Source organism: Borostomias antarcticus, assembly GCF_949987555.1.
Source record: "Borostomias antarcticus genome assembly, chromosome: 11".
NCBI lineage: Eukaryota > Metazoa > Chordata > Actinopteri > Stomiiformes > Stomiidae > Borostomias > Borostomias antarcticus.
Window position 1 is genome coordinate 26874994 of NC_140244.1, and position 5000 is coordinate 26879993.

The 5000-nt window shown below is 48.2% G+C and overlaps 1 protein-coding gene across 1 annotated transcript in view; it reads left to right on the forward strand.

The window, feature by feature from the left end:
• Positions 1-5000, forward strand: part of LOC311315560 (calcitonin gene-related peptide type 1 receptor-like) — a gene marked incomplete at its 3' end in the record, with an annotated part of 21732 nt that overhangs the window by 7805 nt on the left and 8927 nt on the right. The window lies entirely within an intron of this gene.

Below are 5000 nucleotides of genomic sequence, written 5' to 3' on the forward strand. Positions count from 1 at the left end.
GGTACAGTGTTAGATTGGTTTGAATCCTACTTAAAGGACAGGGATTATTTTGTGTCTATAGGCAATTACAAATCTGAGCTGACAAAAATGACCTGTGGAGTTCCCAAGGCTCCATCCTGGGGGCCTCTTCTGTTCAACATTTACATGCTCCCACTAACTCAAATTATGGAAAACAACAAAATATGTTACCATAGCTATGCAGATGACACACAAATTTATATCACTATATCACCAGGAGACTATAATCCCATACAAGCGCTGAGTAAGTGCATTCAACAAATCAATGATTGGATGTGCCAGAACTTTCTCCAACTAAACAAAAATAAAACTGAAGTAATTGTCTTTGGAGCCAAAGAAGAACGATTAAAAGTCAGTGCTCAACTTCAATCAGTAATGCTAAAAAACCACAAACGAAGCCAGAAATCTTGGTGTAGTCATGGACTCAGACCTGAATTTCAACAGCCACATTAAATCAATTACAAAGTCAGCCTACTATCACCTGAAGAATATATCAAGGATCAAAGGATTTATGTCCCAGAAGGATTTGGAAAAACTTGTCCATGCGTTTATCTCAGTAGACTCGACTACTGTAACGGCATGTATACAGGTCTCTCTAAAAAATCGATCAGACAGCTGCAGCTGATTCAGAACGCTGCTGCTCGAGTCCTCACTAAGACTAAGAAAGTGGAGCATATCACACCAGTACTAAGGTCTTTACACTGGCTTCCTGTCTGTCAAAGAATTGACTTTAAAATACTGCTGTTGGTTTATAAAGCACTGAATGGTCTAGGGCCAAAATATATTTCTGATCTGCTCATATGCTATGAACCATCCAGACCCCTCAGGTCATCTGGCACAGGTCTGCTTTCTGTCCCCAGAGTTAAAACAAAACATGGAGAAGCAGCATTCAGTTTTTATGCTCCACATATCTGGAACAAACTTCCAGAAAACTGCAGGTCTGCTGCAACTCTTGGTTCTTTTAAAACAAGCCTTAAGACTTTTCTTTTTGCCACTGCTTTCTAAGAGGAGCTATGTTTATCAGTATACTGCACTGTAACTTTTATTCCTGTATTCTATTTGTCCTGCTTTTTGTTTAAATGTCTATAATGACTTGCTTTTTGTTAGACGTCCTGGTTAGACGTCCTGGTTAGACGTCCTGGTTAGACTTCCTGGTTAGACTTCCTGGTTGGACGTCCTGGTTAGACGTCCTGGTTAGACGTCCTGGTTAGACGTCCTGGTTAGACTTCCTGGTTGGACGTCCTGGTTAGACGTCCTGGTTAGACGTCCTGGTTAGACGTCCTGGTTAGACTTCCTGGTTAGACGTTAGACGTCCTGGTTAGACGTCCTGGTTAGGCTTCCCTGGTTAGGCTTCCTGTTAGACTTCCTGGTTAGACTTCCTGGTTAGACTTCCTGGTTAGACTTCCTGGTTAGACTTCCTGGTTAGACTTCCTGGTTAGACATCCTGGTTAGACTTCCTGGTTAGACTTCCTGGTTAGACTTCCTGGTTAGACGTGCACTCAGTCAGTCAGTTTACTTGAAGTTGAGAGACTAGAGGGCAACCGGGGAAACTAGCAATGAATGAGTCCGTCACGTGTGTGCGTGATCAGTCACATGTGCGTTAGTGAACAGTCACAGCTGGAGTCACAGTATTTGCAGTGGGCTGTTAATGTCTTACCGTTACTAAAAAAGGGACGATTTGCTTTTCTTTCTTTTCTAAACAAATGTCCTCTTATTCTATTCTATCCTGAGAATGACTATTTTTACTTCATGTTGACTCTTCTGATCTGAGCATATTTTTGGATTCTTTCCCTTCTTTGAAGTACCTGATTGTAGAAACTGTTTTAATGCTTTTAATTTGTCCTGCCTTTTGTTTTAAATGTCTATAATGTCTTGCTTTTTGTTTTAATTGCTTTTAATGTCTCATGTAAAGCACCTTGAATTGCCCTGTGGCTGAAATGTGCTATATAAATAAACTTGCCTTGCCTTGCCTTGCCTTGCCTATCTCTCTCTCTATCTCTCTCTCTCTCCCTCTCTCTCCTTCTCTCTCTCTCTCTGTCTCTCTCTCTCTCTCTATCTCTTTTCCTGGAATCCCAGTTCCCTGTTCAGTAGAAGCATCAGTTCAAGTCATTCTCCTGCAGGTCACATGGAGGAGATTGGACTAATGATGTTTGGATGACTCTCATCACCGAGGCCAAACGTTCACCACTCATCCTCCTGAGAGAGAGAGAGAGAGAGAGATAGAGAGAGAGAGAGAGAGAGAGAGAGAGAGGGAGAGAGAGAGAGAGAGAGAGAGACAGAGAGAGAGAGAGAGAGAGATAGAGAGAGGGAGAGAGAGAGAGAGAAAGAGAGAGAGAGAGAGGGAGAGAGAGAGGGAGAGAGAGGGAGAGGGAGAGATAAAGAGAGAGAGAGAGAGGGAGAGAGAGGGAGAGATAAAGAGAGGGAGAGAGAGAGAGAGAGAGAGATAAAGAGAGAGAGAGAGAGATAGAGAAAGAGAGAGAAAGAGAGATAAAGAGAGATAAAGAGAGAGAGAGAGAGAGAGAGAGAGAGAGAGAGAGAGAGAGAGAGAGGAAGAGAGAGAGCATCTGTTGAGACTCAGTAGAGCCCAGTTTAAGTAGACAGGACAGAGAGGAGAATGGGTTTCTGTGTGTCGCGTCTCTACTATATCACAAACACTGTGACATATTTAGCAATCAGGATGGAGACCATATGACACACACACACACACACACACACACACACACACACACACACACTCTGGTCCCTGTGAATAAAACCCTTGTCTTACACACCTTCCTCTTTGTAAGGCCTGCTGATGTCCACGCCAGTAACCAGAACATGATGCTTCTCATTAGCTTCAGCTGGGTGTGGCCCACCAGGGAAGACCCCTCCCCAACCCCTCAACAATTCATGCTGCCCCAATTATGTCTGTGTCATGTAGAATTATAGAACAATGCATTAAACTAAATCCACAAGCATGACAAATGTATGGCTGCCCCACCCAGTAACAGACCCTCCCCAGAACAGGCCGTGTTGTCCCGTATTGTGAAACGCTGTTTGTCTGCTCTGTCCGGCCCTGCTGACTGCAGTGCACTGCCCCCTCTAGTGGCCATATGATGCAGTAGCAGCTCCTGTTGTATCTCCACATACTGCGCACACCACAGTTTCCCCCGCAAAGATTACAGTCTGCCCGAGTGAAGAGTCTAAACATCCACACATCCTAAACACACGTCTAAACATCCACACATCCTAAACACAAGTCTAAACATCCACTCATCCTAAACACAAGTCTAAACATCCACATGGCTCCGGCACTGACCTTTTAATGAATGGTTCCTAGAGCCAGGACTAAGAGGCATGGGGAGGTCCTAGAGTCAGGACTAAGAGGCATGGGGAGGCCCTAGAGTCAGGACTAAGAGGCATGGGGAGGTTCTAGAGTCAGGACTAAGAGGCATGGGGAGGTCCTAGAGTCAGGACTAAGAGGCATGGGGAGGTCCTAGAGCCAGGACTAAGAGGCATGAGGAGGTCCTAGAGTCAGGACTAAGAGGCATGGGGAGGTCCTAGAGAGGCATGGGGAGGTCCTAGAGTCAGGACTAAGAGTCATGGGGAGGTCCTAGAGTCAGGACTAAGAGCCCTGGGGAGGTCCTAGAGTCAGGACTAAGAGACCTGGGGAGGTCCTAGAGTCAGGACTAAGAGTCATGGGGAGGTCCTAGAGCCAGGACTAAGAGGCATGGGGAGGTCCTAGAGCCAGGACTAAGAGACATGGGGAGGTCCTAGAGTCAGGACTAAGAGACATGGGGAGGTCCTAGAGCCAGGACTAAGAGGCATGGGGAGGTCCTAGAGTCAGGACTAAGAGGCCTGGGGAGGTCCTAGAGTCAGGACTAAGAGGCATGGGGAGGTCCTAGAGCCAGGACTAAGAGGCATGGGGAGGTCCTAGAGTCAGGACTAAGAGGCATGGGGAGGTCCTAGAGCCAGGACTAAGAGGCATGGGGAGGTCCTAGAGTCAGGACTAAGAGGCCTGGGGAGGTCCTAGAGTCAGGACTAAGAGGCATGGGGAGGTCCTAGAGTCAGGACTAAGAGGTATGGGGAGGTCCTAGAGTCAGGACTAAGAGGCATGGGGAGGTCCTAGAGTCAGGACTAAGAGGCAGGGGGAGGTCCTAGAGTCAGGACTAAGAGGCATGGGGAGGTCCTAGAGTCAGGACTAAGAGGCAGGGGGAGGTCCTAGAGTCAGGACTAAGAGGCATGGGGAGGTCCTAGAGCCAGGACTAAGAGGCATGGGGAGGTCCTAGAGTCAGGACTAAGAGGCATGGGGAGGTCCTAGAGTCAGGACTAAGAGGCATGGGGAGGTACTAGAGTCAGGACTAAGAGGCATGGGGAGGTCCTAGAGTCAGGACTAAGAGGCATGGGGAGGTCCTAGAGCCAGGACTAAGAGGCATGGGGAGGTCCTAGAGTCAGGACTAAGAGACATGGGGAGGTCCTAGAGTCAGGACTAAGAGCCCTGGGGAGGTCCTAGAGTCAGGACTAAGAGGCCTGGGGAGGTCCTAGAGTCAGGACTAAGAGGCATGGGGAGGTCCTAGAGTCAGGACTAAGAGGCCTGGGGAGGTCCTAGAGTCAGGACTAAGAGGCATGGGGAGGTACTAGAGTCAGGACTAAGAGGCATGGGGAGGTCCTAGAGCCAGGACTAAGAGGCCTGGGGAGGTCCTAGAGCCAGGACTAAGAGGCATGGGGAGGTCCTAGAGCAGGACTAAGAGGCATGGGGAGGTCCTAGAGCAGGACTAAGAGGCATGGGGAGGTCCTAGAGCCAGGACTAAGAGGCATGGGGAGGTCCTAGAGCCAGGACTAAGAGGCATGGGGAGGTCCTAGAGCCAGGACTAAGAGGCCTGGGGAGGTCCTAGAGTCAGGACTAAGAGGCATGGGGAGGTCCTAGAGTCAGGACTAAGAGGCATGGGGAGGTCCTAGAGTCAGGACTAAGAGGCATGGGGAGATCCTAGAGTCAGGACTAA